Source organism: Neofelis nebulosa, chromosome 9, assembly GCF_028018385.1.
Source record: "Neofelis nebulosa isolate mNeoNeb1 chromosome 9, mNeoNeb1.pri, whole genome shotgun sequence".
NCBI lineage: Eukaryota > Metazoa > Chordata > Mammalia > Carnivora > Felidae > Neofelis > Neofelis nebulosa.
In genome coordinates, this window is record NC_080790.1 from 2,675,347 (window position 1) to 2,692,982 (window position 17,636).

General features: G+C 48.4%; 1 long non-coding RNA gene across 2 annotated transcripts; it reads right to left on the reverse strand.

Annotated features, from left to right (window-relative positions):
• Positions 1–4,247: 4,247 nt before the first annotated feature.
• Positions 4,248–17,012, reverse strand: LOC131484303 (uncharacterized). Of its 2 annotated transcripts, none has more exons than XR_009248151.1 (3): positions 16,932–17,012; positions 4,814–4,920; positions 4,248–4,572 (listed from the first exon to the last, which is right to left on the reverse strand). It is a non-coding gene; the product is annotated as an uncharacterized LOC131484303 (long non-coding RNA). The 2 variants fall into 2 exon arrangements; XR_009248150.1 differs by having other exon boundaries at positions 4,814–4,923.
• Positions 17,013–17,636: the final 624 nt, after the last annotated feature.

Below are 17,636 nucleotides of genomic sequence, written 5' to 3' on the forward strand. Positions count from 1 at the left end.
GTGGGCCAGGTAGGGAAGAAAGAGGGACTCAGGGCCCTGGGTGAGGAAGGCTGTGAGGCATTTTGAAGGGGTAAATGTGGAAAACGGCTCTCGGGGTTTTACTTCCATCTGTGGAATCTGGGGCATCCATCTCGTTAAGATGTGGCGTCCACTTGTCGTCCTTCTGCACCTGGACGGGTTTGTCGCTGGCCTGTAAGCATTAGGATGTGGCTGAGCGCAGCCTGCCTAACTCCCAAGGGGGCCTCAGAAGGTGACGACGTTCCCACCTCGTATTCTAGAACACTCACTTGCATGTGGAGCCCCAAACCACCGTGTCAAAAGTTCGGCCACCCCCAGGTCGCCATGTTGGGAGGAAGCTCAGGCCACACGCAGGGACTCTGGTCCCTGGCCTGGCTGAGGTCCCTGCTAACCACAGCTCTCACTGCCTCTGGGCTGTCCCGGCTCCCGGATGTGGAGATCCTTCCAGGCCCGAGCCTCCCCAGCCAGGGCCTCGGGTATCACGGAGCAGACAGCAGCCTCCTCTCTCGGCCTCCTGCGACCCTCGACTGTAGCACCCGTGAGTGTGAGACGGGGGTCATTGAAAGCCCTGACATTTGGGGGTAAGCTGTTGTACAGGAATGGTGACTTGAACGTGGCTGAGACGGGGAAGGGGGTGAAGGATGATGCTGGAGAAATCTGCTGAGCTCACTTAGGGCGTCTCTTGGCTGCCAAGACCAGGAGTTGGGATTTTTATTCCATAGACCAGTGGTTGGCAAACTTTTTCTGTGAAGGGCCATATGGTAAATATTTTAAGCTTTGTGGGCCATATCCAGTCTCCGTTGCATTTTCTTCTTCTTCTTTTTATTTATTTTTTTACAATCCTATAAAAATGGAAAACCATTTTTAGCTCAGGATCATACAAACATGGGCAGTGGGCCAGATCTGGCCCTCAGACCGCAGTCTGCCAGCCCTGCCACGGGCCATGTGCAGCCAAAGGGGTTTGTAAATGAACGAGTAAACGAATCTGACTTTGAACAGAACATCAACCACCGCAGACGTACTAATTCCAGGTGTTATAAGAGACATACATCGATATATCATCCGTGTTTTCAAATTCAAGAGCTGGGTGCAAATTGATATTTGCTGTGCTCAGATCTGAGGCACTCGTGCATCCTAAGAAGCATGTGCACAGTTTTGGGGTAGGAACGGTGATTTTTTGTGTGGCAAGAGGACCCTGGGACATGTACTGTGAAGACTTTGAAATCTTATTGTCTGAATAGCTGATGTGTTGATAATTATTTTTGAAATGTCCTGTATCAGAATTTTTATGTGCAATTAAGAGTCTTGGATGTCATGATTCTCATTCTGCCCTAGGACGAGAATTCTGAAAATGGAGATGTGTGGTCTCTCTTCTTTTCAACTGAAAGATTTTGGAGTAAATAATGATCCTCACAGTTTTATATCGTGCTGTCTGTGCAAGATAAAACTTCATAAGGAACTGCGAGCCAGAGAGCGCAGCCATTTTGAGGAGGCTTTGTCACGTCCGTGATGGAAACCGAGTGCTGCTTCACAGAATTCAACAATAGTACGTGTTCTAATTTTCTTTAAATAAGCAAAAAGATTAGTTTCAATCATTATCCACCTGCTTGTCGATGCGAGGTGCGATTTCAAGTCTTCCAAATGCACCCGACCAAACCGTCCTTTGCGCAATCATTTAAAAATTCTGTTTAATGTTTATTTATTTTTGAGAGACAGAGAGAGACAGAGCATGAGCAGGGGAGGGGTAGAGAGAGGGGGAGACACAGAATCCGATTCAGGCTCCTGGCTCTGAGCCTTCAGCACAGAGCCTGATGTGGGGCTCGACCCCACGAACCCTGAGATCATGACCTGAGCCAAAGTCAGATGCTCAACCGACTGAGCCACCCAGGTGCCCCGTGCAATCATTTTTATTCGCAAAAGGACCTCTTGGGTTGTAAATGTTCGGTCCAAGTAATTTTGCCTCTGTCTCGCCGGGAGAGAATACAACCTACTTCGCCCAAATGTGAGGCAGGACTTTCGGGTCATGTGGTCGCTCCAATGAATGAAGGGTCGAAAAAAATAGCTATGGAAGCCTTGGCAAGTTGTTCACCTGGTTAAGCCCTAGCGGCTCTACCTGTAACCTGGGAACAAATGAGCGAAAGAAGTAAATGCACAGTGAGCGGGTAGCAGATAAATCAGCGTTCAGCCCCTCTATTGCCATCGCTCTATTTCCTTTTTCCAAGAGGTTGGTGACACAGGATACTATTTACAGGTCACAGGTGATAAGGCAGGGCCTCAGCTTCCGGGCTTTGTGAAGTGGTGAGCTATAAAATAAGGCAGAACAGGTGGGAACATACCAAGAGATCCCAAGAAAAATATCCTTTACAACCGTATGAAAAGTATTCATTTCACAACTCACGAGAAGAAGTTGTTAATTTCTTATAAAAGTTAGATTTCTTTTGGCCAAGTCAATTAAAATAATACTTTTCTTGGTGGCATTTTCTGGTTCTAACTGTAAGTTTCCCTAAGCACCTTCTTCTGAATCGGGCCAAAGCCAAGCAGATGCCGGCTCTCTCACAAGACATCTTTCTTGGTTTTGTGAAACCGTGTTGTTTACTGAGGGGAGCGTTGGGGGATGCTCACTTTCAGCCCTAACTGTCGAGGAAGGCACTGTGGTTCCTTTTGTAATCCTCTGCTCCTTGTGTCCCTGCCCTCTCTGTCCCACCTTCTCTCAGAGGATGTAATACCCTGCCGCTTTCTGACTGCACTGCGATTTTAGCCTCATGCCTGACTTTTCTCCGACGCTGCTGGCCAAGAGGGTCCACGGCTGAGCCAACGGATGGAATCAGGCTCATCTCTGAAATTATTTATGATTCCTATTAATTCTCTCTCTCTCTCTCTCTCTCTCTAATAAATAACACAGTTAAAAGAGCCCATCGGATTGAGGACAGGCACTATGGTGCAGAGACTCAGCACATGGACGTCCACGTCCGTTTGCCAGCTCCCAGCACTCCCTACCAGCGTGGGAGACGAGTTACTTAGTCTCTCACTGTTCTGTTTCCTCACCAGTAACACGGGGATGTCGATAGCCCTCCCTGATCCCCCCAGCGACACCCGGCGAGTCGGGTGAGTGAAAACACCCACAGCCTCAGAGCAGTACCCAACACGTGAAAGATGCTTGCCACGTTTATGACAATTTCACAAAGGGTTCTAGTCAGTGGTGTTCACTACACGATGAGTCTCAATGGATAACGGGTCTGGATCGAGCAGAGGAGAGACAGCATGTAAATGTCCAGAATAAATTTGGAAAATTGCAGAAAAATTCACTTGGCTAGTTTTCCTTGCTTCAGATTAGAAATGTATTGACCTGTCATGACCAGAAATCTGGGAAGTATTTGGAGCGTAAATCTAGATATCCATGTTTACCTGCTGGAGAGTTAAAGAGAGTGATCGATATTAGTTAGGAACATGAAGTGACTATTACATTAAAAAAAAGTTTTGTTTTGCTTTTTTGAGAGAGAGAGACAGAACATGAGCGGGGGAGGGACAGAGAGAGGAAGACACAGAATGGGAAGCAGGCTCCAGGCTCCGAGCTGTCAGCACAGAGCCCGACGCGGGGCTCGAACCCACGAACTGTGAGATCATGACCTGAGCTGAAGTCGGATGCTTAACCCGCTGAGCCACCCAGGCGCCCCACGAAGTGACTATTAAAACTGATACACCTTCTTCACAATAATGTGGCCCAGTGACATTTTTTAAGATAGTGACTTTTCAAGACAGTGACATAGTCCTGATGCCTATTTTGTTTTGCCCATTCAAAACCATGCTGTGTTTTCTTTAATAGGAATTGTTTTTCATTTGTAAAATCATGTTGGCAAAGTTAAGAAGTATCAGGGGTCCGGTCTTTACAGCCCACTTGAGGTTCTAGTTCAATGCTAACATAGCTGGCATGGCTTTGGGGTAAGAAGTACCCCTCTGGGGCTGTTACAGCCAGAGAGAATGGTGAATGACAATTTACAAATGGTCCATGTTTGTCTCCAGACTCTGTGTGTGTGTGTGTACAGGGAACAGTAGAAAGATGAGGAAATCCTAGAGAATAGCGACACACAGAACAGAGAAAGAGAATTCTTTTAATTCCAGACCCTGTCCCAACTATTGAGGGAGAGTTAGCAGGACAACCTCCGTCCATCTATCACCCTCTGCTAGAGTGATCCAGGCAACTCAGGACACAGAGAGGCAAAGGCCAGTGGTACAAAGTCCGAAGCATTTATATGACGTGAGAGAACTCCGTCAGGACGAGCGCAGTGAGGAAGAAGGAAGGCCCTGAGGGACAGGTGAACAGGGGCGGGCACTTCGAGAGCCTCACTGAAGAGAAGCAAACTTTCCTTAGGAATTTGCTGGCACAGACTCAGTACCCACAGCGAGACTTCTTCTTGGAAGTAAAAATTGGTCCAGAAGCAGGAAAGGGGTTCAAGACGAGTGTGGAGTGGTGGTGACGGCCACGCAGAGCTGGCACGGCCGGGAGAGACAGAAATCCAGGGAGCGCCAGAGCAGAGACTGTTCTCATAACCACACCTGCAGATTAAAAAAAAAAAAAAATTCAGCCACGGGTACTGCTTTCTCACACCGCTGCTATTTTCAGTACTCTCTACTACTCATTGGCCATCAAAGAACAGACGCTGTCTCAGTACTTTGCGTATTGGCTTATTTAACCTTCTCACATTTAAGAGGTAGTTACTAATATTTTTGTTATCGTTCTTCTTTCCAGAGAGGAAGAAAGGAGGCACAGGGACATTGAAAAGTGGTGCCTTCTTACCTTCTGTATTTTCTTCCAGTCGTCGGTTTCAGGAGTTCAGTTACTTGATCTGTTTGTCTTGGTAGATCCAGAGTTGAACCCAGTGCTTAGCATAGACGCGGTGATTACTGCTGAATAAATCAGAGTAAAATTAGAATGCCTCGTGCACGAGTCTGCATTGCTTGGCGGCTCAGTGTCTGGCTTTACAAAGGTAATAACGCCATTCCGGGGATTGCGCGACGTATGACGCGAGTCGCTGTGTGAAGTCGTGATGCACAGGACGTGTGCAGTCGGCCGCGGTCCGTATCATACGGAACGGAGAACGGAACTCAGGCCGTACATTGTGCAGTTTAGACAGGGGTGTGTTCCAGATGGCCCCAAGGGTGGCAACGTGGTGACCACGGGGAAGTAGAGGAGGAAGGTCCCCGACCACAGATCTGCACGCTTAGTGAGGCCAGCACCCCGTGAAATGTGACTTGTCCCCTAAATGCAATTACAATTGGACTGAAGTGAAAACGCTGACAGCTGACACCTAGTGTAGCCAAGTGTAAGCCCGAGGGAAGCTCGCCGTGCTGGCGGGTGGGAGAAAAGGAGATTGTAGGAGTGCGGGGTGGTGGAGGCTGGAGGGACGCCGTGGGCAAGAGGCAGGGGTGTATGGGGCTCGGGGTGTAGTTGATCTCCCCGCTCTTTACCTCCCGGCCTGGAGGCCACGGTGCCGCCTTCCCGGGTGGTTGGCAGCATCTGAAGAACAAGGTTTCACTCTGAAGGCAGAAGCACTTGGTGGTGTTGGTTCCCTTTTCTCTGCGTGAAGTGATCTTTACCTTGAACAGTATTAGGTCACCGGGAAATGTTCCTGGCTCTCAGCCGTGTTTCTGGCCCTACGATAAACCCGGAAAATGCACGTTTCCCTAAATTCTAGTTATGGGGGGCTAACACGTGTTTCCCGTGGCTACCCTTAGAGCCTTGAACTCAGTCGTCCGATCTTGCACTGCTCACCTCGGAGTCAGAGCAGTAGAAGGTTGTGGAATGCTTCTTGGAAAGGCTGTGTTTTCATTCTTTGCAGCCATAATGACCTCAGAGGCACCTCCAGGCTCTCGCAGCATGACCCTCCTGCCCAACCGCCCGGATCCAACTTGGCCGTGCAAGGGTTCTGCCCCTGCCTCCCGTCACAGACTTCCCCAGGTTCTCTGGCATCTAGTGTTGAACTTGCTGGCTGGAGGCTCTTGGTTGGTGGCTTTGCCCTTTTAAAAATAATGGGCCTGTGATTTTGCTCTCTTCAGTCCTTCGTGAACCTACTGAACTTTTCAAAATGTCAGAGAGAAAGAGAGGCAGGGAATCAGTCACTGGGTAACTTTTCTCCTTCTTCAATATTCGGAGGCAATTATCAGGACTAAAAGTTTGTCTTCTCACACTTACTATTCTTTAGGATTCTATCATAGACGCGTTGTCTCATGGTGCATCTGCCATTTCCTGGGTCTCCGTTTCTTTCCCAAGATGGGCAACGGTTTAAACGGGAGGTTGGTGAACCCTGGAGGGGGTGAGGTGGACCCCCGTCACCGTGGTCATACTGACTCTGTGCTCCGGAGGCTGGCTCTGCTCTCGCCCCACTGATACCTGGGATTTACAATTGTGAATGAAGTAGGAGAGAGTAAACTCTTTCCCGTGCCCTGTTGTCAGGTAAGTAATGGACGGAACCCACAACAAAAACCCCAGATTCTGAATGCTTGTCTGGGCTTTGCAAGTTACCGTGTTATTTATGCTATTTAATGAAAGTGTCTTTGCCATGTGGATGCTACGTAAAATAATTTTGTCCACGTGAATTTCTGTGCTGCCTCCATGTTTACCAAGTTGGTTAATTTGGGCCCCTGATTTGATTGTAAACTTGGTTCCATCCATTTCTATTCTCCTTTGATTCCATTTGAGCTAGTGTGTGTCTGTACCTGATGTGGTCATCGATGCGGTTTCGTTTGTTCCATGCCATTGGCATTGGGGTTTTATTTTCAGGGGGGATGCCTCATCTGAGTTTTGTCCCCCTGCTAGTTTTTCTCCCACTGTCTTTTCAGATAATCAAATATATTTTGCATTCCACTTGAAATTCATTTAAATTTATGTTTTCAAGAACTGTTCATGTTATTTTAGTGTATTCTTTCTGGGTTACAACCTTGAACACTATCTGCTGAGATTTAATGTTACTTTATTTAAATACAGAAAGCTGCTCATTTTTGTCAAACTTATATTTACGGATTTTATTATTTTAAGCACAGGGTAAATGAATTTTTTTCAAATTTAATTTTCCATTTTTTGTTGATAGAATGAGAAATAATATTTCATTTTGTGTAGTGACCTCATATCTGTGGCCTTATTCCTTGTAGTTGTTCTGAAGATTCTTTTTCTAGATGATCACAGCAGCCGTGAATAAAGACGGTGTGAGTTCTCTCTTTCCATGTGTTACTTCTTTTTCTTGCCTTCTTTCATTAGCCAGGAATCTCCAGTACAGCTCCTGTGTTAGCGGTAGAATACGTAGTGTGGCGATAAACATTACTACCTTTAAAATACTGTTTTCGTTTTTGCCTTAAGCAGTAATATGCCTTCTAAATAAATTATGAGAAAAGAAAACATTTACCATCTTTTATATTTGCTGAAATATCTGCCAGTTCTGATTGGAGCTCTTTATTCCTTCAGTAGGTCCGTGAACTTTAGGCTTGAAGAACTTCCCCTAGCATTTTGAAACAATTGCTTTAATGTTTATTTTTATTTATTGAGAGAGAGAGAGAGGGAGGGAGAGAGAGAGAGAGACAGAGACGGAGAGAGCACAGCGGGAAAGGGGCAAAGAGAGGGAGAGAGAATCCCAAGCAGGCTCCACACTGTCAGCCCAGAGCCTGATGTGGGGCTTGAACTCACCAACCGTGAAATCATGACCTGAGCCAAAACCAAGAGTCCGACCTTAAGTGACTGAGCCATCCATGTGCCCCATTCCCCTTAGCATTTTTATAGGTCAGGTCTGTTGATGAAAAAATCTCAGTGTTTAAATCTGATCTGTTTTTTTTTTTTTAATTTTCATTTTCCAAGGATATTTTTTACCGGGTATAGATTTCTTGGTTGCCTTTTTTCTTTTAGCTCCTGAAAATATAGTTTTGTTGTCTCTCAGCTTCCATTGTTTCTGATGAGCCATCAGCTGATGTTCCTGTCATTTTTCTTCACCCCTCTATATGTGCTATGTTGTTTTCTTCTAGGTGCATACGAGATTTTCTCTTTAATTTAGGATTTTAGCAAATGTATGGTTAGCAAGATTTATGATGGGCTTAATTATGGTTTTCTTCTTGTTTATCTTGCCTGGGTTTCATTGAGTTTCTTGGATCTGTTACTGGTATTTATCACCATATATGGAAATTCTCAGTCATTATTTCTTCAAATATTTTCTGCCCCCATTATCTTTTTTTTCCCTCCTCCGTCTTGGACTACAGTTGCACATATGTTAGGATGCTGGGCGTTCTCCCACAGTTTACTAAGACTGCACTAGCTTTACATCAGCCTTGCTTCTCTCTCTTGTTTAGATCATATTATTCCTGTTGACCTTTATTCTGCTGCCTTCAGTTTGTCGGTAAGCCTGCTCATTAACACCTCATCTCGGATACTGGGTTCGTCACTTTCAAGCTTCCATTTGGTTTCCCCATTCATTCATTCCCTATGAGCATATTTTCCTTTAAGTCCTTCAATACATTTATAAGAGCACCTCTGGGGTTCTCATCTGCTCTTGTCAAAGTCTGGGACATCTTGGGTTTAGTTTCTGTTGACCTTTGGTTTTTTGTTTTTTTTTTTTAAAGGTTATTTATTTATTTATTTATTAAAAAAAAATTTTTTTTAACGTTTTATTTATTTTTGAGAGAGGGAGAGACAGAGCATGAACAGGGGAGGGTCAGAGAGAGGGAGACACAGAATCTGAAACAGGCTCCGGGCTCTGAGCTGTCAGCACAGAGCCCGACGCGGGGCTCGAACTCACGGACCGCGAGATCATGACCTGAGCCGAAGTCGGCCGCTTAACCGACTGAGCCACCCAGGCGCCCCGGTTATTTATTTATTTTGAGAGAGAGAGAGAGAGAGAGAGCAAGCAATCAGGGGAGGGACAGAGAGAGAGGGAGACAGACGAAATCCCAAGCAGGCTCCATGCTGTCGGCCCAGAGCCCAGATGTGGGGCTTGATCTCATTAACCATGAGATGATGACCTGAGCCTAAATCAAAAGTCGGACACTTAACAGACTGAGCTGCCCAGACGCCCCTCTGTTGACCTGTTTTGGTTTTGATTTTGGGTCTCATTTTTCTATTTGTTTACATGCCTACTGACGTTGTTTACTGTAATCTGAACATTAAGAATGAAACCACACGGAGACTCCATGTTTGTGCTCCATGGTAGCAATCTGAATTTGCTCCAGGAGGCAGTGCCCGTGTCTGAATTCAAGCCAACTTGTGTCTTGTCTGTAGCTGGCAGCGGTTGAGATTCAATTCAGTTCCTTCTGCCTTCAGCCGCGGTGTGTTTTGCGGGGCCCTCTGGGCCATCCACCTGCGTATGTGTATCTAGCAATCCCTCCAACAGCTCGGGCAGAATTTATGTGCAGATTTCATGTTCACTCCCCAGTGGCTCCCTCTCTTCCAGGATTCACTTTAACTTTCCAGATGCCCTGCCTTGGGCCTCATGCAGATGGGATAGTGCCCTTCAGAAAAAAAGGTGCAAATTCATAAATGTCACTGTTGCTTTCCCATGTTTCCAGTGCAGATCTCCTCTGGTTCCTGCCTGCTTCTGAAATATTTTGTCCAAGTTTTATAATTGTTCTCTGAGCGTTGGTCCAAGGACTCTAGTCTTCACTGCTGCTGAAAGCTGGCCCTTCCTTCTGAGAGTGTTTGAAGATTAAATTTTTCACATGACATTATTCATCCTCCATGATTCTAAAGGTACGATCGTCATCACCGTCAACATCGTCATCGTTAACATTTTTTTTAACATTTGTTATTTAGCTACACTCAGAAGGATTGTGTGACGCTCCATGTTGAATACATAATCAGCTGTAGCAATAATAGCATCACATACTTGCCCCACTGTGGTCAGCCGGAAAAGGCTTTCAAAGGTGTCTAGTAAGACGTCCAAATCCCCAGGATGTATGAATATGTCGTCTTACACGGTGAAAGAGACTTTCTAGCTATGATTCGGTTAAGGATCTCAAGATGGGGAGATTCCCTTGGACTGTCCAGGTGGGCCCGATGTGGTTGCGAGGGTTCTTAGAAGAGGAGGCAAGAGGGTCGGAGTGGGGAGAGGGTCATTTGATGATGAAGCCAAGGGAAACAGAGTTGGAAACAGAACGTGATCTTTCTGACTCTGAAGCCGGAAGAAGGAGCCATGAGCCAAGGAGCGCAGGCAGCCTTTAGAAGCTAGAAAAGGCAGGGCAGTACGTCCCTCCCGCAGCCTTGTGGACTTTGATGTTGGCCTAGAGAGGCCCATTGTGAACTTCTGACCTCCCAAACTGTAAGGAAACAAATTTCTGTTGTCTTGAGCCATTAAGGGTGTCCTCACGTGTTACGGCAGCTCCAGCAAACTCATGCCTCCCGAAACGATTTTGTCGTAACTTTCATCTTATAAAAGCGAAACAGGCACATGGACCTTCCCAGGTACAATACGCTTAAAGCAACTCGTCAGAGACTTTACTTCTATATCGTCACTACTTTCTGTATATTCGTATCGGTCTCTTACTGAAAATGACTCCACTGCGCATTTAGGCTTAACACTTGGAGAGCAATAAGGGGTGACAACGGCGGTTTTGAGAAGCGATGCTCCTAGTGAGGAGAGCGAGGGAGCCCCCGAAGAAGCTGTGTTCACCGTCCTCAATGTCCCTACCTGCTCTATTGCTGCTGGTAGTGATTTTACATCTCCTCCTAAGGGTTAATGGTTAGTGGAAGCTGATAAACCAGTTAGTATTTCTATCTCGGACTGTTTCGCCTTGAGTTTCCCTTTATGTTACGAACTATTTGTAATAAGCTCAGTGCTAGAATATTTTAGCGTCTAACTGGCAGAAAGAGCTGCGTGCCCTCCAGGGTCACAGGCTAGGTATCCGATGACTAGTTCTCGCCAGTGGAACGTGGGAAGAAGTAATGTGTCTATTGCGGGCCATGGTGGGCCGTGTGTGTTGTCTTCCCCGTTTGTGGTGACCACGGAGACCGCTCCTCACCTGGGGTGTTAGTGATGGAGGGGCCTGGACTCTGGAGTCACTCCTTGGAGCGGAGTCTCCCAGGGGATCTGTGCTGGACTCTCTCTAACAAGAGGACTTAAATTGTGTTCTGCCATTGACGCTCTGGGACCATTAGGGCAGCCGCTCTTATCCACTCGTGTTTTTAGCTAGGAAATCACGCAGTCGTTAGATGGAGACAGAAAGGCTAGTTTCTGAGGATCAAAACGTAGCTACGAATTAGGGAGGGAACTCCCGTATGACACTTTAACATACATCTTTTATATTCCTGTATCATCCCTAGAAGATAAATATTTGGACAGGAGCCCAAGGCTCGAAATGAGTAATGGCCTTCCCCAAAGATAACAACCAGAAGTTGATGGGGCTAGGATCTAAAGCCAGACCAGATTTCAGAGTCTAAATCTTATCACTACAATGCACTACTTTTAAAGTTTCAGAACTAGGGACTGCTATAATAATTTGGTTCAAGCTCCTCTTTTTTCCAGAGGGCCACAGGGAGTAAATGGCAGCATAAGTTGGTTTCCTGAATTTTTAATCTTGTGCACTAGTGCAATTCTCAATGGGGAGAAAGGGCATCTCATAACGTCTGGAGATGGTTTTGGTCGTCACGACGGAAGAGGTGTCACGGTGTCTAGTGGGCGGAGGCCAGGGAGACTGCTGCACATCCTACTTTGCACAAGACAGCCTCCATACAAAAGAACGATTCACCCCAACGCCCCTAGTGTTGAGGCCGAGAAACCCTGTTAAGGGGCGTACATCCGCTATGTAGCAGAGACAGGACTCAAATCCATGGTACCACCACCGCCCAATGTCTTTCTAGAAAGGTTAATTACCGCTGACCAGGGAACTCGGGTTCAGCCTTTTCACTGACCGTTTGGGAAGCCCAAGAGATATGTAACGGAATCACGTCACACGTTGACCTTCGCCAGGCTGTGAGCTCTTGGAGTGCAGGGTCGAAGCCATGTGGTGCTGGTTTCTCGACGCCTACGTTACATAGTAGGTCTTTGATCCCCTGTTTATGAAGTTGCTACACGAATCATTCAGTGATTTTTCTGTCCCCCTGAAGTCGATCCTAACGACAGCCCCTTGTAAAATAACCGGAGAAAACTGCTTCATCAAGCACACATCTTCTCCCCGGTTGACAAATTGCACGGCCGTCCTCAGTCCTCCGTGGAACCGGGGCCCGAAGATTCATTGTGCGGCCGAGTTCTTTGTAGAGCAGGCCCCGTGCGCCCTTAAATTCCGAGGGGTGTTTGCCCTCGTCCTGTACATTTATAGCTGGCTCCTCATCTCTTCTGAGTCTTGTAATTCCTGGCAGCTGCTTTCAAGGGACAGTCACCGCTCCAGTGGCCGTTTTTCTGTGCACCGCGCCTTTCTGATTCCCTCTCCCGCCGCTCCGCAGCAGGGTCTGAGTTTTTATGACGTCTCGTTTCCATTTGGTACAGAATCTCTTGCGCAGAGGTGTTTCCTTAATTGGCATCTTTGCGTTGGGAGCTTGGAAAGTGGGTGCCTCCCTTGTCCACCTTCGTCTCCACCTGACCCCTGGCTGCCCGTCCCAGGCCTCTCTCTCCACTCCTCTGCATTTGGGGCTTATCTGGGGTTCACGGTCCTCCAAAAAAAAAACAATTTCCACAGCCCGTGAGCCCACGTTATCTGAGCTGTATCTAAGGTATGTTAACCAATTAGAAAAATAAATGAGTGTGGAAAAGGAGGAGAGAGAGATCATACACAAGAGGTCCCAGCCCCCCAAAAGTGCTTTGTGGTTAGAAAAAAGCCCGGCAGAGGCCCGGCTCAGGGTCGGGGGTGGGGGAGCTGGCCCCGAGCGCTGCTGGGCTCTGAGTCTGTTGACCCGGTGACAACTGTTTCTGTGCGGACGCCGTGCAAACAGGTGACGTTCATCTGGGTAAGTGACGGAATTTGTAAACTGCCATGGTTTCCTTTAGAAGAAACCCTTGTCCTACATAGATCTTTATTGTTTCCTAAAGAAATGCTGTTTGCACCAGAGAAATTTCGACTCCTGTACCGCGGTCCCATTTCACACACCAGTGTGCTTACAGTCCAACACCACATCCCCACGGTGCGGTGGGAACCTTCCTTCACCCACCTGCCGGCCGGGCCCAGAGGACCTCAGACTCGGGTGTGCGTGAAGTACCGTGAAGGGAGAAGGTGGGGGACGTGCTTGTTCTAGAAGGGCCCCAACGCCCTGGGAAAGTCTCCAGCGGCTCTGGGCTTGTTCCTCTTGGTCCAGAACACCTGTACCTCCCACCTCCCCCCCCCCCCCCGCCCCACGCCCAGCCCTACCCGCTGGCACCCACACCCCCGGCCTGGCTCTGCAGATGTCCCTTTGAGGGGCGCTGACGGCAGGTAGCTGGCACTTACCTGCATCCTTGTCCCGTTCCCTTCTGGGCCCCTGCCCTGCGGGGGACCGGCCTGCCCCTTCAGCCTCCAGGGGTGGCAGCCTCAGGGGCCCAGCCCTTTCGAGGGCAACGAGGTAGGATCCCCTGTAAAAGCCACGGATGCACGTGCAGCTACCCACGCCCCTGCGGACGTGCAAGAACATGGTGAGGGCGCACCGTAAGGGGACTGGAATAGGGACACGGGGACTGTTTGAGGACTCTGAAAAGGCAGAGGTGGTTATGTGCGTGATGTTTCTGTACCCGCTCCCAGCATGTTGTACCGGGTGGGGTTCGGAGCAGCCGGCTTGACGGTGCTGATTGGGGAGACTGGGGGGGGGGTCTGACGGAGGACAGGTGCGCAGCCAGGACAGGTATGGTTGGGGGAGGGGACGATGACCCCGTGGGGCTGGCCGGAGGGGCTTCCTGAGTTTTATGTCTTGGTGACTGAGACGGCTTGGGGCGGTTGGCAGAGCTCATGGCATAGAGTAGCACCCAGCACGATTTGCTGAATCAAGAGTGGAGATGTACCATCTGAGCATCGATGCTTCTGTTTCTTGGCACTTAAAATAATTTTTTTTTAATGTTTATTTACTTTTGAGAGGGAGAGAGAGAGAGAGACAGAGAGAGAGACAGAGCTCAAACAGGGGAGGGGCAGAGAGAGAGGGAGACACAGAATACGAAGCAGGCTCCAGGCTCTGAGCTCAGTACAGGCTCAGTACAGAGCCTGACCTGGGGCTCAAACCCACCAACCGTGAGATCATGACCCGAGTCGAAGTCAGATGCTCAACCGACTGAGCCACCCGGGCACCCCTATTTTTATTTTTAATTAAAATTTTTTTTAATGTTTATTTATTTTTGAGAGAGAGAGAGAGTGCACGAGCAGGGGAGGGTCAGAGAGAGAGGGAGACACAGAATCCGAAGCAGGATCCAGGCTCCCAGCTCTCAGCACGGAGCCCAATGTGGGGCTCAAACCCACGAACCGCGAGATCATGACCTGAGCCGAAGTCGGATTCTTAATGGACTGAACCACCCAGGCTGTTTCTTGGCACTTTTAAAACATTTGTTTCGGAGTTTCTTACTTTTAAATGACTTAACACATTGTGTGTCCTTTTTGGTGTATATCTATCTGCTGGTCATTTGTTTTAATGTACACGTTTACCAGTGTATCATGTATATTAAAGTGCAGTATGTCGGTGTATTACCGACATGATTATCAGACTGAGGGGGGCCATCCCGGCAGAGCGTGTGAAGTTAGATTCATTATTGACTTAGTAATTTTTATGGAGATCTAAGTCACTTCAGGCATTCTAGAAAGAAGGGTAAGATTCTTTTGGATAAAAGGAGCTTTGAAGAGACTGTAGGAGAAAAGTTCTCAGGAAATGTTGGACATAGGAATGCGGCCATTAGTGTAAGTAGGAACATTTTTTAAACTTGGCATCTAACAAAATTAAGGCATAGAGAAGAAGAGCAGAATAGAAAATATGAAAGAAACTGCCGAAGGGGATGTCGGAATGAACGTCTTGGGCCGTGTTCTCACAGGAAGAGGGGAAACACCATTCGTGTTTCCTAATGGGAAACCTAATGGGAAACAGACCTAATGGGTCTGTCTCCGAAGCGTCTACAGAGATATCAAGGGGGCGCTGCCATGTGGGAAACGTGTTCTCCAAGAATAGAAATCATCCGTTCATGCTTCGTTTCCCTTCCTTCCTTCATCCCGTGCCCTCTTACTCTGCTCTCATTTTTGTCCACAGTGCTTTTCCCTTCTGAGATGACTCAGGACCCATTTACTGTGGCTGTCGTCAGGCTCTCCCCAGGTAGAGACAATAGGATGTTTTTCCCCTCCTGGGCTATCGATGAGTGTACCTGTCTCTCCTAGGACAGGTGCAGAGAGGGAATTCGGAGATACTGAAGGAACGAGTACCTCTTCTGTTGCTTCCATCCAGCGAGGAGCTAGAAACACAGGCCTGGTTCTCTGGCCTCAGGCTTCTCTGCACTGGGGACATCAAGTAACAAGTCAGTCTACACAATAGTGGGAGTATTCTCCAAGGGTTACAGACGAAGGCACTGGGGTCAGACAGGTGCAATTTTAGGCATATTCGCCAGTCCCGGCCGGCCGCACCTGAGTCCTTGCTACAGTCCTAGAGGGTCCAAACGGTTCCTTTCAGAGGAAGCACAATTGTTGTGCAGATTGGTTATAAGATGGGAGTGGGGATGGTCTCTGTCCCTGCACGTTTGGTCCCTTTTGTCTGGCTAACGCCCGCACCCCTGTCATTTACAGCAAACGTCTACCGGGTGCCTAGAACAAGCCACGTGCCCAGTTGCCGGAATTAAGGTCTCTCGCTTTTGTTTCATTTTCCTTTCGGATCCTGACCCTGTGCCAACCCTGGTTGGAATGGTCTGGAAAGACAGTGCGCAGTGAGATGTTGCCATCGGCGCAGGAGACCGCCTACCCGTGCGGCTGGACCCACACCGCACACCCACAAGGGCAACGCCGTTTGCCAGCGAGCGAGCTGGGGTTCAGGGCTGTTCAATCTTGAACCAAGAGTGGCTACTTCAACAAGTGAAGTACAAGAATGGGGGACTTGAGCCTTGGGCACAGTGGGGTTCTGCCACTGACTCGGTCCCTGGCTCTGTTTTTGTGTTTCTACCCAGAGGCTGCTGTGATACACACAGTTGTCTTTTTCTTTTCTTTTCTTTTCTTTTCTTTTCTTTTCTTTTCTTTTCTTTTCTTTTCTTTTCTCTTCTCTTCTTTCTCTTCTCTTCTTTTCTTTCTTCTTCTTCTTCTTCTTCTTCTTCTTCTTCTTCTTCTTCTTCTTCTTCTTCTTTTGCTTTTTGCTTTTTTTTGAGATTCAAGTGAAAACCACAATGTGTTATGCCCAAGACATCTTTTGTTCTGTTTTTTAAGATGCATGTGCATTTTAGGAGAAACCGTATCGCTGTTTTAGATTCACTCACCCGGGAACCACTAGTGTTTTGCGTGAGTTCTGTTTGATTTCCTTAAACTTGAGCGAGGCCATGAACTGCCCCTGCTTTTGCTCTCTGTGAACGCAGTTCCACCACGTTCCAAAGGCCAGCGAACCCCACCCCGAGAGCTGGGGGGTCACCGGGGATCAGGGCCGTGCATTTGGACTGGACACACATTCGGTCCACCTGGAGAGCCGCCCCGAGGGCAGCGTGCCCCCCGCTCGGCCACTTCCTCGTTCCCACAGAGCTGGCCCATGGGGCTGTTTGGTGGGACACTGTTCCCGGCTGCCGTGTCACATATTCAGGCCTCCGATCTGCTTACTTTTCCTCCTGTGAGAGGGGACTTCCTGTGTTCCCTTGTGCCTCATCTTCTCCCCTCCCCTTCCACTTGGCTCCTCTTTCTGTCCCCCCCCCCCCCCCCCCCCCCCCGAAAGCCGCTCCGGCTCTGGGACTCCAGGTCTGATGGTGGGAGCCCCCGGGTGAGGGGCCGCGCCCAGTGACAGCGCCTGTGCCCAGATGGGATTGGGGCCAAGTGCGGGCCTTTACCTTGAAACATCGGCTGAGCGGTCTGTGTTGCAGAGCCTGATCTTGCTCGCTGCCTCGTAAGAATGTGCGTCTTTCATGCCTGCAGGGTGAAAACACACAAACAGAAAGCCTGTTGCATAAATGGGGCACTTTCACACTTCCCTAATTAGAGTGTGACTCGGTTGACGTCGTAAAGTGGTTTAGTTGTATGTTTCAAGAGCAGTAATTTGACTTCTGGGAACATACCCCGAGGGAGTAGTCTAAATGCCTCCAATTTGCTAGCTGTCCAAGCCCAAGACCGGCTGGGAGCCAGTCCCCCAAGCCAGCCCGCGCTCAGATCGCAGCTCCAGCAAGGGTGACGAGGGCAGACCTGGGAAAGCCGCTTAGTGAAGTCCTGCCTCAGTTTCCTCCTCTCTAAACTGGGAGCGGCAAGAATGGCGACAGTCTCATGGAGCAGATGAGAGCATGTAACACACAGAGTATGGGGATTGGACACAGTAGGTGCTCAGTAAATGTTGGATGCTCTTCCTTGACATCTCTCTCCTTTTTAATTTTTAAAATGTTTATTTATCTTTGAGAGAGAGAGAGAACACAAGCCGGGGAGGGGCAGAGAGAGGGGAAGACACAGAATCCGAAGCAGGCTGCAGGCTCCGAGCTGTCAGCACAGAGCCCGACACAGGGCTCGAACCCACGACCCGCGAGTTCATGACTGGAGCCGAAGTCGGA